The following is a 17,871-nucleotide window of genomic DNA, read 5'->3' as shown; positions in this document are numbered from 1 at the left end:
ATCAAACATGTGTAAGAAAGTGCTCTGGTCAGATGAAACTAAAATCAAACTTTTTGGCAACAATGCCAAACGATATTTTTGGCATAAAGGCAACACAGGTCATCACTCTGTACAGACCATCCCCACTGTCAAACATGGTGGTGGCAGCATCATGGTTTGGGCCTGCTTTTCGTCAGCAGGGTCAGGGAAGATGGTTAAAATTGATGGGAGATGGATGGAGCCAAATACAGGACCATTCTTGAAGAAAACCTGTTGGAGTCTGCAAAAGACCTGAGACTGGGATAGAGATTTGTCTTCCAAGAAGACAATGATCCCAAACATAAAGCAAAATCTACAATGGAATGGTTCACAAATAAACATATCCAGGTGTTAGAATGGCCAAGTCAAAGTGCAGACCTCAATGACCGATCTGTGAACTCATACTACTTCATTTTGCAACATTTATACCCGAGTCTTGCTATTACGTCAGGTTGTTACATATTCGTCTCATTTCTGTCTTTCTTTGGAGTACTGCCGTGTCTTCTCTTTCTTCTTAACCTTGGATTCGATGTGAGGCAGTGAGGGGGATCGTATGCGAGGATTGATATGTATCCCCCAGAATGCGCATAGAAACGTATTAAACCTTGCTGGAGTGCATTGCTGTCACAGGTATAGCTGTGGCTGCTGTGCAAAATAAAAGTGAGTGTGGACCTGGTTAAGGTATTTGACCAAGGCAATGTTTAGGAAAACCTGTTAAGGGCTCTTAATTTTGCAGCGAACTACAGAATGGTAGTGGGGCAGTTTGCTTCCTCCAGACCAGGTCTTACAAGTGGCTCATGGCCACAGATTCCATTTAAACCCTGCAGCAAAGGGTTGGGTGTGTCAATTTTCATTTGCAAACTTGTAGTGCAGGTGGCTTTGCAAAAGTCAGCCTGTGTGAGGTAACTCGGAGCCAAGCAGAGCCAAAAGGCCTGGCACCCCTCAGTGTAGCACGGTGGTGTAGTCTTCCACGGTAACCGGTCTCGGATTAGGACTGTTTTGACATCCGACTGCGATCCAGAGGATTCCGAGTGCTGTAAGACATTTGCTTTGAACTTTCCTGTGGTCCCTGCCTTTCTGTCACACTACGCCAACCCCGTTGCACTACATCGAGTACTCTGGACTTTTACTGCCAACCTTCAATCTGTGACAGCAATTTTTGTACAGTGTCCAGGTCTTGGTCTTATTTCCTGCATGGCGGATGCTGGGGATGGTCTTTTCCATGGGCGCTTGTTGCATACAGAGCTCGGCTGTTCTGTTCTCTCACTGTGCAGGACGTGACACAATGTTTCAGCTTCATCTCTGATATTTTGTAACAACTCTTTTAGTTGTGAGTTTTGTTCTTCCACATCCCGTTGTCATTGTCGGCACCATACCGTTTCTACATGTCAGATGGATGGAGAATATTTTGGGCTTCTTATCCCATCCGGGAATCCAAGAGAAGCCAGAAATGGAAATGATGCTGGTCATAATGCAGTCGCCTGTGGATCTGAGCAAATTGAACCAAGCGCAGGTGCTTAACTGTAGAATCAGCATAAAATAGACAATCTCCCCTCATCGTAAATTCCCTCTATGACAGGGAGATGCCAAAGCTTCTACTCCTCCAGCGCCCGTCATTCAGGAGGGATATTTCCATGTGCAGCCAGTGCCAGTCACAGTGTGGCAGCCAATAAATGCCAGTCACTCACAGGTTTTTGCCTTTTCCCAAAAGTTTTACACACAGTGAACCATAGAAAGTTTCCTGTAGCTGCAGTTAGAATTAGATATCTTTAATTCTTAAAGGGGTTGTCTGGGCCGTAAAGCTCCTTTTCTAGCATCTCATCAGTAGCCTACTTAACGTCCCTTGACACCAGAGCAAACTTTTGACCAGGCCCAAAAAAGCGCTACTTGTCCCTCTCTAATCTCCGCACCATCGAACAGCACCCAGCGCATCCTGTAGATATGAGCTGGCTCAGGCAGCCGACATGCTTCAAAGGGAATCTGGCAGTAAGGTTTTACGCCCCAAACTATTAATATGCTCATGTAGATCTTTTAACAACAAGTCCAGCAATCCCTGCACACGGCCAGTCCGTTCCCCCGTTACTGAGAAATCAGCGATTGAATGGATATATAAATGAGCCTAAAGATCTATGGTAGATCTGAAGTCTCTGTCACTCCAGCTCTATTCCTCGCCCACTGCCGTACTCCTGCTCCTTTACCTGAAGGGATACTTCAAGGAGGCTGTCAGGCAAGCCAGGGATGTCAAGTGGGAAATAGAGCTTGTGTGACGGAGGCTTCAGATCCATAAATGGTTCATTAGCCCAATTTGCATATCAATTCAATTGCTGATTTCTCAGTAATAGAGGAATGAACCGGCCGTGTACAGGGATTGCAGGACTTGTGTTTAAAAGAGTTACATTTGCATAGAAATAGTAAAATTCTTCTGACAGATTCTCAAGTATCACTGCCGCGAGTGCTGCTCCATGCTGCTCCGTGCTGCTTTGTGCTGTCAGTGTTGCTCCATGCTGCTACGTACCACTCCGTGCTTCTTTGTGCAGCTTCATTCTGGTTTGTGTTGCTCCGTGCTGCTCTGTGCTGGTTTCTGATGCTCCATGCTGGTTTGTGCTGTCAGTGCTGCTGTGTGTTGCTCAGTGTTGCTCTGTGCTGCTTTGTGTTGATCCATGCTGGTTTTTGCTGTCAGTGCTGCTTTGTGCTATCATTGCTGCTCTGTGCTGCTCTGTGCTGCTGTGTGCTGCTCAGTGTTGCTCTGTGCTGCTCCGTGTTGCTCTGTGCTGCTCCGTGCTGCTCAGTGTTGCTCCGTGCTGCTCAGTGTTACTCTGTGCTGCTCTGTGTTGCTCCGTGCTGCTGTGTGTTGCTCCGTGCTGCTGTGTGTTGCTCCGTGCTGCTGTGTGTTGCTCCGTGCTGCTGTGTGCTGCTCAGTGTTGCTCCATGCTGCTCAGTGTTGCTCCGTGCTGCTCTGTGCTGCTGTGTGCTGCTCAGTGTTGCTCTGTGCTGCTCAGTGTTGCTCCATGCTGCTGTGTGGTGCTTTGTGCTGCTCTCTGCTACTCATTGTTGCTCTGTGCTGCTCAGTGATGCTCCGTGCTGCTGTGTGCGGCTCTGTGCTGCTCCGTGTTGCTCTGTGCTGCTCCGTGTTGCTCTGTGCTGCTCAGTGTTTCTCTGTGCTGCTCAGTGTTGCTCCATGCTGCTGTGTGGTGCTCCGTGCTGCTCTGTGCTGCTCAGTGTTGCTCTGTGCTGCTCACTGTTGCTCCGTGCTGCTCCATATGGCTCTGTGCTGCTCAGTGTTGCTCCGTGCTGCTCAGTGTTGCTCTATGCTGCTGTGTGGTGCTCCGTGCTTCTCCGTGCTGCTCAGTGTTGCTCTGTGCTGCTCTGTGTTGTTCCGTGCTGCTCTGTGCTGCTCCGTGCGGCAGTGTGCTGCTCAGTGTTGCTCTGTGCTGCTCTGTGCTGCTCCGTGCTGCTGTGTGCTGCTCAGTGTTGCTCTGTGCTGCTCAGTGTTGCTCCGTGCTGCTCAGTGTTGCTGTAATAATTATAGGGGATAACTCAGGAGACTCTTTGCGTGGAACAAGACAACTGTTGTGAACTCTATTTTTGGGCTCCCTCTAGTGGTCACAAGCGGTACTGTGTAGTGTTGTCTTTCTGCAGGTTGGCAGCATCAGCTGGTTCGTTATCCTTGGTTGGTTTCCTATTTAGCTCACCTGGATACTCAGTTCCTTGCCTGCTCTCAATGTATTCAGTGCTCTTCAGATTCCTTGTGACTACCTTGCTCCCAGTCTCTCCAAGACAAGCTAAGTTTTTGTTTGTTCATTTTTTGATTATCAGCATTCATCATGTTTCTTGTCCAGCTTGCTAAAATGTGATTTCCTCGCTTGCTGGTTGCTCTAGGGGACTGAGTTTCTCCCCCCACACCGTTAGTTGGTGCGGGGGTTCTGGGACGCATATTTCCATGGATTTTATTTCGGATCTTCCAGTATCTCAGAAAATGTCTGTCATCTGGGTGGTGTGTGATCGTTTTTCCAAGATGGTCCATTTGGTGCCCTTGCCTAAGTTGCCTTCTTCCTCCGATTTGGTTCCTCTATTTTTTCAGAATGTGGTTCGCTTGCACGGCATTCCTGAAAATATTGTGTCTGATAGAGGATCCCAGTTTGTGTCCAGGTTTTGGCGGACTTTTTGTTCTAAGATGGGCATTGATTTGTCTTTTTCGTTGGCCTTCCATCCTCAGACTAATGGCCAAACCGAGCGAACTAATCAGACGTTGGAAACTTATTTGAGATGTTTTGTTTCTGCTGATCAGGATGATTGGGTGACTTTTTTGCCATTGGCCGAGTTTGCCCTTAATAATCGGGCTAGTTCTGCTACCTTAGTTTCGCCTTTTTTCTGCAATTCTGGTTTCCATCCTCGTTTTTCCTCGGGTCAGGTTGAGCCTTCTGACTGTCCTGGGGTGGATTCTGTGGTGGATAGGTTGCAGCAAATTTGGAACCATGTGGTGGACAATTTGAGGTTGTCACAGGAGAAGGCTCAGCGCTTTGCCAACCGCCGCCGCGGTGTGGGTCCCCGACTTCGTGTTGGGGATTTGGTGTGGCTGTCTTCTCGGTATGTTCCTATGAAGGTCTCCTCTCCTAAATTCAAGCCTTGCTTCATCGGTCCTTATAAGATCTTGGAAATCCTTAACCCGGTGTCTTTTCGTTTGGATCTCCCAGCATCGTTTGCCATTCATAATGTGTTCCATAGGTCTTTGTTGCGGAGGTATGTGGTACCTGTGGTTCCTTCTGTTGAGCCTCCTGCTCCGGTGCTGGTCGAGGGCGAATTGGAGTACGTGGTGGAGAAGATTTTGGATTCTCGTATCTCTAGACGGAGGCTTCAGTATTTGGTTAAGTGGAAGGGCTATGGTCAGGAAGATAATTCCTGGGTTGTCGCCTCTGATGTTCATGCGGCCGATTTGGTTCGTGCCTTCCACGCGGCTCACCCTGATCGCCCTGGGGGTCTTGATGAGGGTTCGGTGACCCCTCCTCAAGGGGGGGGTACTGTTGTGAACTCTATTTTTGGGCTCCCTCTAGTGGTCACAAGCGGTACTGTGTAGTGTTGTCTTTCTGCCGGTTGGCAGCATCAGCTGGTTCGTTATCCTTGGTTGGTTTCCTATTTAGCTCACCTGGATACTCAGTTCCTTGCCTGCTCTCAATGTATTCAGTGCTCTTCAGATTCCTTGTGACTACCTTGCTCCCAGTCTCTCCAAGACAAGCTAAGTTTTTGTTTGTTCATTTTTTGATTATCAGCATTCATCATGTTTCTTGTCCAGCTTGCTAAAATGTGATTTCCTCGCTTGCTGGTTGCTCTAGGGGACTGAGTTTCTCCCCCCACACCGTTAGTTGGTGCGGGGGTTCTGGAAATCTCAGTGTGAATATTTTGTAAGGGTTTTTTACTGACCGCACAGACCCCTTTTCTATTTTCTGCTATCTAGTATTAGTGGGCCTCATTTGCTGAATCTGCTTTCACCCCTGTGTATGTGCCTTCCTCTTACCTCACCGTTATTATTTGTTGGGGGCTTCTATATCTTTGGGGATTATTTCTCTGGAGGCAAGTGAGGTCTTTCTCTCTCTCTAGGGGTAGTTAGTTCCTCAGGCTGGCTCGAGACGTCTAGGATTTTAGGCACGTTCACCGGCTACCTCTAGTGTGTTGGATAGGTTCAGATTTGCGGTCAGTCCAGTTTGCCACCTCCCTAGAGCTTGTCCTATGTTTTGTTACTTAGCTGGAGTAATTTGTGATCCTCAACCACTAAGGATCATAACAGTATAGCAGGCCAAAAAGTGTTTAATGCATCGCAGAAGTGGGATAAAAAGAAGACCTGAGTACATTTTTTATTTTTTTTTCCTCCCGCTTTTCCTTTGCTGCAGTCTGTTTAGCTTCTTTCATCCCCTTGAACTCTGGGTGGTTTTGAGCTCAGCTGCAGACATGAATGTTCAGACTCTGACTTCTAGTGTGGATCATCTTAGTGCACGGGTGCAAAGTATTCAGGATTTTGTTATTCATAGCCCTATGTCAGAACCAAAGATACCCATTCCTGAGTTGTTTTCTGGAGATAGATCTAGGTTTCTAAATTTTAAGAATAATTGTAAGTTATTTCTATCTCTGAGACCTCGTTCCTCTGGTGATTCCGCTCAGCAAGTTAAAATTGTTATCTCCTTGTTGCGTGGCAACCCTCAAGATTGGGCTTTCTCTCTGGCGCCAGGAGATCCTGCATTGCTTAATGTAGATGCATTTTTTCTGGCTCTTGGACTGCTTTATGAGGAGCCTAATCTTGAGAATCAGGCAGAAAAAGCGTTGCTGGCTATCTCTCAAGGTCAGGATGAAGCAGAGGTGTATTGTCAAAAATTTCGGAAATGGTCGGTGCTTACTCAATGGAATGAGTGTGCCCTGGCTGCATATTTCAGAGAAGGTCTTTCTGAGGCCATTAAGAATGTTATGGTGGGGTTTCCCACCCCTACAAGTCTGAGTGATTCTATGGCTTTAGCCATTCAGGTTGATCGGCGTTTGCGGGAGCGCAAATCTGCTCATCCTTTGGCGGTATTTTCTGAACAGAGACCTGAGTCTATGCAATGTGACCGAACTCTGACCAGAATTGAGCGACAAAGTCATAGACGTCAAAATGGGTTGTGCTTTTACTGTGGTGATTCTACTGTTATCTCAGCATGCTCTAAACGCTTAAAAAAATTCGCTAAACCTGTCACCATTGGTACTATACAGCCTAAATTTATTTTGTCTGTTACTTTGATTTGTTCTTTGTCGTCCTACCCGGTTATGTCTTTTGTGGATTCGGGTGCTGCCCTGAATCTGACGGATTTGTCATTTGCCAGGCGCTGTGGTTTTGTCCTGGAGCCTTTGGAATTTCCTATTCCTCTGAGGGGAATTGATGCTACGCCATTGGCTGAGAATAAGCCTCAGTATTGGACGCAAATGACCATGTGCATGACTCCCGTACATCAGGAGGTGATTCGCTTTCTTGTTCTGCATAATTTGCATGATGTTGTCGTTTTGGGTCTGCCATGGCTGCAGGCTCATAATCCAGTTTTAGATTGGAAAGCTATGTCTTGTGCGCATTAAGCAGGGAGATGAATGGAAAACAGCATTTAATACGCCCGAAGGCCATTTTGAGTACTTGGTGATGCCTTTTGGACTTTCTAATGCTCCTTCTGTGTTTCAGTCCTTCATGCATGACATCTTCCGAGAATATCTGGATAAATTTATGATTGTTTATCTGGATGACATTTTGGTCTTTTCTGATGATTGGGAGTCCCATGTGAAGCAGGTCAGGATGGTGTTTCAGGTCTTGCGTGCTAATGCTTTATTTGTGAAGGGCTCAAAATGTCTCTTCGGAGTACAGAAGGTCTCCTTTTTGGGTTTTATTTTTTCTCCTTCTACTGTGGAGATGGACCCAGTCAAGGTCCAGGCTATTCATGACTGGACTCAGCCCATGTCTGTTAAGAGTCTTCAGAAGTTCTTGGGTTTTGCTAATTTTTACCGTCGTTTCATCGCTAATTTTTCTAGCGTGGTTAAACCTTTGACGGATTTGACCAAGAAGGGTTCTGATGTGACTAATTGGTCTCCTGCGGCCGTGGAGGCCTTTCGGGAGCTGAAGCACCGGTTTTCTTCAGCTCCAGTCTTATGTCAGCCAGATGTCTCTCTCCCCTTCCAGGTCGAGGTTGATGCTTCTGAGATTGGAGCAGGGGCTGTTTTGTCGCAGAGAAGCTCTGATGGCTCTGTGATGAAGCCATGTGCTTTCTTTTCAAGAAAGTTTTCGCCTGCCGAGCGGAATTATGATGTTGGTAATCGGGAGTTGTTGGCTATGAAGTGGGCATTTGAGGAGTGGCGACATTGGCTCGAAGGAGCTAAACATCGTGTGGTGGTCTTGACTGATCACAAAAATCTGATTTATCTTGAATCTGCCAAGCGCCTGAATCCTAGACAGGCTCATTGGTCGTTGTTTTTCTCCCGTTTCAACTGCGTGGTCTCATACCTGCCTGGTTCGAAGATCGTGAAAGCTGATGCACTTTCTAGGAGTTTTGTGCCTGACTCTCCAGGAGTTTCTGAGCCGGCTGGTATTCTCAGAGAGGGAGTGATTTTGTCTGCCATTTCCCCAGATTTGCGACGAGTGCTGCAGAAATTTCAGGCGGATAGACCTGACCGTTGTCCACCAGAGAGACTCTTTGTCCCGGATAGATGGACCAGCAGAGTTATTTCCGAGGTCCATTCTTCGGTGTTGGCAGGTCATCCTGGGATTTTTGGTACCAGAGATTTGGTGGCTAGGTCCTTCTGGTGGCCTTCCTTGTCGCGGGATGTGCGTTCCTTTGTGCAGTCTTGTGGGATTTGTGCTCGGGCTAAGCCTTGCTGTTCTCGTGCCAGCGGTTTGCTTTTGCCTTTGCCTGTTCCGAAAAGGCCTTGGACGCACATTTCCATGGATTTTATTTCGGATCTTCCAGTATCTCAGAAAATGTCTGTCATCTGGGTGGTGTGTGATCGTTTTTCCAAGATGGTCCATTTGGTGCCCTTGCCTAAGTTGCCTTCTTCCTCCGATTTGGTTCCTCTATTTTTTCAGAATGTGGTTCGCTTGCACGGCATTCCTGAAAATATTGTGTCTGATAGAGGATCCCAGTTTGTGTCCAGGTTTTGGCGGACTTTTTGTTCTAAGATGGGCATTGATTTGTCTTTTTCGTCGGCCTTCCATCCTCAGACTAATGGCCAAACCGAGCGAACTAATCAGACGTTGGAAACTTATTTGAGATGTTTTGTTTCTGCTGATCAGGATGATTGGGTGACTTTTTTGCCATTGGCCGAGTTTGCCCTTAATAATCGGGCTAGTTCTGCTACCTTAGTTTCGCCTTTTTTCTGCAATTCTGGTTTCCATCCTCGTTTTTCCTCGGGTCAGGTTGAGCCTTCTGACTGTCCTGGGGTGGATTCTGTGGTGGATAGGTTGCAGCAGATTTGGAACCATGTGGTGGACAATTTGAGGTTGTCACAGGAGAAGGCTCAGCGCTTTGCCAACCGCCGCCGCGGTGTGGGTCCCCGACTTCGTGTTGGGGATTTGGTGTGGCTGTCTTCTCGGTATGTTCCTATGAAGGTCTCCTCTCCTAAATTCAAGCCTCGCTTCATCGGTCCTTATAAGATCTTGGAAATCCTTAACCCGGTGTCTTTTCGTTTGGATCTCCCAGCATCGTTTGCCATTCATAATGTGTTCCATAGGTCTTTGTTGCGGAGGTATGTGGTACCTGTGGTTCCTTCTGTTGAGCCTCCTGCTCCGGTGCTGGTCGAGGGCGAATTGGAGTACGTGGTGGAGAAGATTTTGGATTCTCGTATCTCTAGACGGAGGCTTCAGTATTTGGTTAAGTGGAAGGGCTATGGTCAGGAAGATAATTCCTGGGTTGTCGCCTCTGATGTTCATGCGGCCGATTTGGTTCGTGCCTTCCACGCGGCTCACCCTGATCGCCCTGGGGGTCTTGATGAGGGTTCGGTGACCCCTCCTCAAGGGGGGGGGTACTGTTGTGAACTCTATTTTTGGGCTCCCTCTAGTGGTCACAAGCGGTACTGTGTAGTGTTGTCTTTCTGCCGGTTGGCAGCATCAGCTGGTTCGTTATCCTTGGTTGGTTTCCTATTTAGCTCACCTGGATACTCAGTTCCTTGCCTGCTCTCAATGTATTCAGTGCTCTTCAGATTCCTTGTGACTACCTTGCTCCCAGTCTCTCCAAGACAAGCTAAGTTTTTGTTTGTTCATTTTTTGATTATCAGCATTCATCATGTTTCTTGTCCAGCTTGCTAAAATGTGATTTCCTCGCTTGCTGGTTGCTCTAGGGGACTGAGTTTCTCCCCCCACACCGTTAGTTGGTGCGGGGGTTCTGGAAATCTCAGTGTGGATATTTTGTAAGGGTTTTTTACTGACCGCACAGACCCCTTTTCTATTTTCTGCTATCTAGTATTAGTGGGCCTCATTTGCTGAATCTGCTTTCACCCCTGTGTATGTGCCTTCCTCTTACCTCACCGTTATTATTTGTTGGGGGCTTCTATATCTTTGGGGATTATTTCTCTGGAGGCAAGTGAGGTCTTTCTCTCTCTCTAGGGGTAGTTAGTTCCTCAGGCTGGCTCGAGACGTCTAGGATTTTAGGCACGTTCACCGGCTACCTCTAGTGTGTTGGATAGGTTCAGATTTGCGGTCAGTCCAGTTTGCCACCTCCCTAGAGCTTGTCCTATGTTTTGTTACTTAGCTGGAGTAATTTGTGATCCTCAACCACTAAGGATCATAACAGACAACTACAGGACACAGTTTTATAAGTGGTAAAGTCTATATTATCACACGGTGATTCAAACAGGTGCAGAGAGAAACTCAAGTCCACAACACTTGGTGTAAATATTAAACGCAGCTTAGCAGTCTATAGGAAGCTTCAGAGGAAAATGCAATCTCTGTGCTGCTCAGTGTTGCTCCGTGCTGCTCTGTGGTGCTCCGTGCTGCTGTGTGCTGCTTAGTGTTGCTCTGTGCTGCTCCGTGCTGCTCAGTGTTTCTCTGTGCTGCTCCGTGCTGCTCAGTGTTGCTCTGTGCTGCTCCGTGCTGCTGTGTGTTGCTCAGTGTTGCTCCGTGCTGCTTTGTGCTGCTCAGTGTTGCTCTGTGCTGCTCCGTGCTGCTCAGTGTTGCTCTGTGCTGCTCCATGCTGCTCAGTGTTGCTCTGTGCTTCTGTGTGCTGCTCAGTGTTGCTCCATGCTGCTGTGTGCTGCTCAGTGTTGCTCCGTGCTGCTGTGTGCTGCTCAGTGTTGCTCTGTGCTGCTGTGTGCTGCTCAGTGTTGCTCTTTGCTGCTCAGTGCTGCTCAGTGTTGCTCTTTGCTGCTCCGTGCTGCTCAGTGTTGCTCTGTGCTGCTCCATGCTGCTCAGTGTTGCTCCGTGCTGCTGTGTGCTGCTCGGTGTTGCTCCGTGTTGCTCTGTGCTGCTCCGTGCTACTGTGTGCTGCTCAGTGTTGCTCTGTGCTGCTCAGTGTTGCTCTGTGCTGCTCAGTGTTGCTCTGTGCTGCTCCGTGCTGCTCAGTGTTGCTCTGTGCTGCTCCATGCTGCTCAGTGTTGCTCTGTGCTGCTCCGTGCTGCTGTGTGCTGCTCAGTGTTGCTCTGTGCTGCTTTGTGCTGCTCAGTGTTGCTCTGTGCTGCTCCGTGCTGCTCAGTGTTGCTCCGTGCTGCTCATTGTTTCTCTGTGCTGCTCTGTGCTGCTCTGTGCTGCTCAGTGTTGCTCTGTGCTGCTCCGTGCTGCTCAGTGTTGCTCTGTGCTGCTCTGTGCTGCTCCGTGCTGCTGTGTGCTGCTCAGTGTTGCTCTGTGCTTCTGTGTGCTGCTCAGTGTTGCTCCATGCTGCTGTGTGCTGCTCCGTGCTGCTCAGTGTTGCTCTGTGCTGCTCTGTGCTGCTCAGTGTTGCTCTGTGCTGCTCTGTGCTGCTCTTTGCTGCTCCGTGCTGCTCAGTGTTGCTCTGTGCTGCTCCGTGCTGCTGTGTGCTGCTCAGTGTTGCTCCATGCTGCTCAGGTGTTGCTCCACAGCAGATAATACAAAAATTCCACCATCTAACTATAGACATGGAATGTATATCTGCTTCTCCTGAGAATCCAACTTGACTGAAATATCCAAACACAGTCTAAGCTGGACAAGAAAAAACCATGAATAGCACTGAATTGTAAAGCACACAGCATGTGTGCTGTAGAAACAAAACCCAGACACTTATCTTTGCTGAATTGGCAGCAGGGCAGGAGGAACCAGACAGAGGTGCAAAACCTCCAATAACAATGGACAACTGGCAAGGGCTAATGAATCCTGCACACCTAAATATCCCAGTCAGAGCTGCAATCAGCAGGAACACCTGCCCAGGATTGCAACCCAGGGACAACTGCATTACTATCAACAACCACCAGAGGGAGCCCAAGAGCAGAATTCACAACAGTAGGCCTGCAAGCTTGTTGACGTGCAAAACAGAGGAGGAAAAACTATACAAATAGAATAATTTGTCAAATAATGCTAGTCGATCGTGTGACCATTCTTCCCCTTTACCTTTGGATGCTGGTTTGAAGGACAGTTGTTAACTATAAAAAGAGGATCTATGCGAATCTGTGAGAGGCATTTACATCTAGACATCCAGACAGCTAAGAGATCCAGAGATCCACAGAACCAGAGACTCTGAACAAGACAGCATCCAAGACATCATGGCTCCATCATGAGGGACACAGACTTGACATTCTACAGGATGTCAGCTTAGGGGACCATGGCCCCAGCTGAAAAAATACAGATTTGCTTCATTAACCATCCCTGAACCAAGGATACGTTTGGGATAGTCAGGAATTTGACCCACCAGTCACCTGGGCCCCATGGATATGTTTGTGAAAGCCAGGGATGGGACCCACCAGTTACCTTGCTCCATGGAGATGTTGAGAGAAGCCAGGTTGTGACCCTCTGGTCAACTGGCCTTGCACTTCAATTTACTGTCATCTTCCTAAGCTTGGATCAAAAATGAGATTAGTGATGGGACAAAGGTGATAAAAAAGATTAAAAATACTTTAAAAAAAAAAAAAAAGGAGAAAAACTGTGTACAAAATATATTTAATACAAAAGAAAGGGGGACCACAGGGAAAATTAGTAAGATTAGTATTACTTTTCACCTTCACCTATTAATTAAGCACCTTAAAATCTGTCTTCAATTTCCCTGTGGTCCCACTTTCTTTTGTATTAATTGTATACCATGGGAGAGAAGCAGGACGAAGGCACAGCTGTATGACCTCGGGTTAATGCACACACACCAGGGATTACGGGTGCCTCCTCCAAAGAAAGAGAATTTGTATGTCCATAGAAAAGAAAGCGGATTGGCACATTCGGTCCTGTGCAACAAAATCCTTTATTGTGGCATCATCATACCAACAGCAGGCAGATAAAACAGTGGAGCAAATACAGATGACGATCGTTTCATGCTTACATTACGCTTCAACAGGTCATCATAATATCACAATAAAGGATTTTGTTGCAAGGGACGGTATGTGCCAATCCGCTTTCTTTTCTATGGACTTACAGATTTTGTATTAATTGTATTTTGTACACAGTTTGTCTCCTTTTTTAAAGGGACACTGTCACCTGAATTTGGAGGGAACAATCTTTAGCCATAGGGGTGGGGTTTTCGGGTGTTTGATTCACCCTTTCCTTACCCGCTGGCTGCATGCTGGCTGCAATATGGGATTGAAGTTCATTCTTTGTCCTCCGTAGTACATGCCTGCACAAGGCAATCTTGCCTTGCGCAGGCGTGTACTATGGAGGACAGAGAATGAACTTCAATCCCATATTGCAGCCAGCATGCAGCCAGCGGGTAAGGAAAGGGTGAATCAAACACCCGAAAACCCCGCCCCTATGGCTAAAGATTGTTCCCTCCAAATTCAGGTGACAGTGTCCCTTTAAAAACTGTCTTTTTAAGCTTATCATTGTAATTGTGCGGGCACTCTTGCACACAGTGCCAACTTTTGCCACCCACTTTTCAATAAAGGTATTTTATTCTATCACCTTTGTCCCATCACTAATCTCTTTTTGATTCGTGCCCAGGGGTTTCTTTGGTTCTTTATGGTCCTTTATGTCTTCGAATGGTCTGCCATTCACTGTTTAGGACATATATGCCACCATTACTTATAGTAGATGTTTATATGCGGATCTCATTTTTATTTACGTCCATTTTTTCTGTGTGTTGTAATCTTCCTACGCTTGTCGTTACCTCCTCTCGGTGTGCGTGCCACAGGTGGGGTAGTCAGCACTGGAGGATGAAGGCAGGTTGTGACCCACTGGTCAACTGGCCTTGTACCTGAATGGACTGTCATCTTCCTAAGCTTGTTGTTACCTCCTCTCTGTGTGCGTGCCACAGGTAGGGTAGTCGGCACTGGAAGCTCTGAAGTCACAGCTGCCATTATCCCAGCGAGTCAGCGGAAGGGTGAGACTCTGTAATGTGCACCATCTTGGGTACTGTGCAGGGACTGTTCTATGTGTTATCTGCCTGTTTTGTGGTTCAATAAAGTATTGCCACACTGTGTTACTCTCACCCTGTGTTGTCTGAGTAGTGTTACTCCCACTGGGAAAGTACAGCAGGCGTTCGGTTGGAGGATCCCTGGTCCATGTGGTTTCGGCCAGCGGACCAGGGCTCTGTTTGTGTCTGTCAGTGATTTCCACCTTTCATCACTTTTCCTTCTTGGTGCTGTGATTTCAATGATGAAGAATGTATTTTGCAAGATTCAGAAATACTCATTGTATTTTTTGGGAGCCAAAACATTGCACCAATTATGAGACTATAGAGTCCCCCATTTTTTGCATATCTGGAGTGCTGCCTCCTGTTTTCTCTCTATATTTTCCAGGTAACTAATTGTCCTCCACTCCTACAATAAGTTTATTCTTCTTGTGCAGAGTTGATCTTTGCTCTTGACATTCTGTATTTTCGTTTTCTTCTTGCATCTTGCGACCCATGAACTTCACATTTTTTCCTTGTCTCAATGTTAATCCCATGAACAGAAGATTTATGATTTTTGTTCTTATTTTTGATGGTCGCCTTCGCTGTCTGCAGGAAAGGTTACTGTCCACCTAGGGGGCTTCTTGTGTTTCTCATCCTTGAGATGCTGCACTGATTTGGCAAGAAAAGTCCATGAGGAGCAGCCGTCTCCTTCCACAGACTGGTCCCCTCTCTGACCTCTACTGCTGCCGATCAATGTCCGCTGAACATTTCCACGATTCATCACTAAGTCCGGCTCACCACATTGACGTAAACAAACTTTGCTAAAATTGCAAGGAATTTTCAGAAAGTGTTTTTATTGCTGTCATTAGCGTCTCTCGCCTCTTTAATGCAAACAATCACTGGCTCCAGTTGAGCTCATAACTAAAGATCTAATCACAAGCTATTTTGTATTGATCTCTGAGCCCGGACTGCGGCATTGCCAGGAAGCGGCTCGGGCAAGACTCGATCACAAGATTTAAATAATACATGCATATCATGTATTAAGTAGCTTTTTAGTTTAAGTGTTGAGTTTATTGGATTCTGTCATTTTCTGAAAACATGCAAACTCTGGGTATTTGGCCCAATTTATTGAGTTGCTACTAAGGAATGCATTACACTTATCCTACTTTCATCCTGTTTTTGCAGTGTAGCAGCGATGGAGTTGATGTTTGCAACATTTTTGGAATTTAGGATATTATGCGGTTTTACTTGGGACTGCAGGTATACTTACTGTCTCATCATTGCCAATGACTGAAGTGCACAGCCACAAGCAGAATGAAAAGGCGCTGTCCAGAGAATTTGGAGGATAAATAATCTTTTATTTCATGAATGTCATGGGGTTGCTGCAACAGAGAGGAGGCAGAAGACCGCAACGTCTGATTGCTCTTACTCCTGCGCTGAAAAGAAGCACTTCACCTTCTTTTTAAATGGTGTAAATTTATTTTGACAGTACAGCGGCCGGGACCCCAATGACTACAACCCTAGAACCATAAAGGATCCCATCTCCTGTAGCGTCCGGATCCCCGATAAGTACAACCCCAGAGCCATAAAGAATCCTGTTTCCTGCAGCGGCCGGGACTCCGATGAGTACAACCCCAGAGCCATAAAGGATCCCATCTCCTGTAGCGTTTGGAACCCCGATGAGTACAACCCCAGAGCCATAAAGGATCCCATCTCTTGTAGCGTCCGGAACCCCGATGAGTACAACCCCAGAGCCATAAAGGATCCTGTCTCCTGCAGCGGCCGGGACTCCAATGAGTACAACCCCAGAGCCATAAAGGATCCCATCTCCTGTAGCGTTCGGAACCCCGATGAGTACAACCCCAGAGCCATAAAGGATCCCATCTCCTGTAGCGGCCGGGACCCCAATAAGTACAACCCCAGAGCCATAAAGGATCCTGTCTCCTGTAGCGGCCAGGACCCCAATAAGTACAACCCCAGAGCCATAAAGGAACCTGTCTCCTGCAGCGGCCAGGACCCCGATGAGTACAACCCCAGAGCCATAAAGGATCCTGTCTCCTGCAGGTGCCGGAACCCCAATGAGTACAACCCCAGAGCCATAAAGGAACCTGTCTCCTGCAGCGGCCAGGACCCCGATGAGTACAACCCCAGAGCCATAAAGGATCCTGTCTCCTGCAGGTGCCGGAACCCCAATGAGTACAACCCCAGAACCATAAAGGATCCTGTCTCCTGCAGTGGCCGGGACCCTGATGAGTACAACCCCAGAGCCATAAAGGATCCTGTCTCCTGTAGTGGCCAGGACCCTGATGAGTACAACTCCAGAACCATAAAGGATCCTGTCTCCTGTAGTGGCCAGGACCCTGATGAGTACAACCCCAGAGCCATAAAGGATCCTGTCTCCTGCAGGTGCCAGGACCCCAATGTGTACAACCCCAGAGCCATAAAGGATCCTGTCTCCTGCAGGTGCCAGGACCCCAATGAGTACAACCCCAGAGCCATAAAGGATCCTGTCTCCTGCAGCGGTCGGGACCCTGATGAGTACAACCCCAGAGCCATAAAGGATCCTGTCTCCTGCAGCGGTCGGGACCCCGATGAGTACAACCCCAGAGCCATAAAGGATCCTGTCTCCTGCAGGTGCCAGGACCCCAATGTGTACAGCCCTAGAGCCATAAAGGATCCTGTCTCCTGCAGCGGTCGGGACCCCGATGAGTACAACCCCAGAGCCATAAAGGATCCTGTCTCCTGTAGTGGCCAGGACCCTGATGAGTACAACCCCAGAGCCATAAAGGATCCTGTCTCCTGCAGCGGCCAGGACCCCATTCTCGTGTCCGAGGGGTTCACATTGCAGGCCTCATTCCTGGCCAGCACATATAGTCTGACGCTTGCATGTAGCGCCAAAGTCATTTGGCCACAAAGTAACATGTAATATTTGCAACCAGCTACATAAAGGAACTTAGGAGCTAGAACCCCACAGCGAGTGCTTTATTCCCATCTGTCTGCGCATGTAGGACCTGTCATCTGCAAGTGATGGCGGCTCCATAGACCAGAGTGTCTGCTTGTTACAGAGAAACGGGTGCTCTCGTCCGCTGGCCCGGCTGTCTTTAGCAAGACTGCATGGACCACGGCTCATACCACTGAACGCCCGCTCTATCTCCCAGTGGGCAATACACTACACAGACAACACAGGGTTAAGGTAAAACAGGGTGGCAATACTTTATTGAACCACAGCACACAATAGCAAACAGAACATTCCCCACATGCCTGGAATTGTATGGGTACATGGGTGCATATAAAATATCACTGCGTCTCCACGTATTTCCAGTATGACATGATGTCAGAGCTCCCAGGGTCGCTACTCCATCTGTGGATGAATGCACAAAGAAGGGGTAACGACAAGCATAGGGAGATGACCAAGAACTGTCCATAGAGTCCATACAAGGTCCAAAGCCAGTTGACACGATGTCAGAGCTCCCAGGGTCGCTACTCCATCTGTGGATGAACGCACAGAGAAGGGGTAATGACAAGCATAGGGAGATGACCAAGAACTGTCCATAGAGTCCATACCAGGTCCAAAGCCAGTTGACACGAGAGTCACCACCTGGCTTATCTGACCATCTCCATGGAACCAGGCGACCAGCGGGTCCCAACCCTGGCTTTCTCCAAACAGATCCATGGTTCAGAGATGGTCACTGGATCAGATCTGTGTCCTTCCAACCGGAGCCGAAAACCCCTAGGTTGTATCCTATAGAATCCTAGATCAGTGTCCCTCGTGATGGTGTCATGATGAATTGGCTGCAGTCCTTTCTCTTGTCTGTTGGGTGGTTTGCAGAATGTCTGGCTCGTAGCTTTGTATAACTTCAGACTCTCAAGATGTGAACTC

At 47.8% G+C, this 17,871-nt stretch overlaps 1 protein-coding gene across 3 annotated transcripts in view; it reads left to right on the top strand.

Moving 5' to 3' along the window:
* The window catches only part of DIAPH2 (diaphanous related formin 2), a 1,729,654-nt gene that overhangs the window by 514,151 nt on the left and 1,197,632 nt on the right, over nucleotides 1-17,871 (top strand). The window lies entirely within an intron of this gene.

The sequence above is a fragment of the Ranitomeya variabilis genome, chromosome 2 (assembly GCF_051348905.1).
Source record: "Ranitomeya variabilis isolate aRanVar5 chromosome 2, aRanVar5.hap1, whole genome shotgun sequence".
Classification (NCBI taxonomy): domain Eukaryota; kingdom Metazoa; phylum Chordata; class Amphibia; order Anura; family Dendrobatidae; genus Ranitomeya; species Ranitomeya variabilis.
The sequence above is the reverse complement of the archived record's forward strand: the minus strand, read 5'-3'. Positions and strand labels throughout refer to the sequence as shown.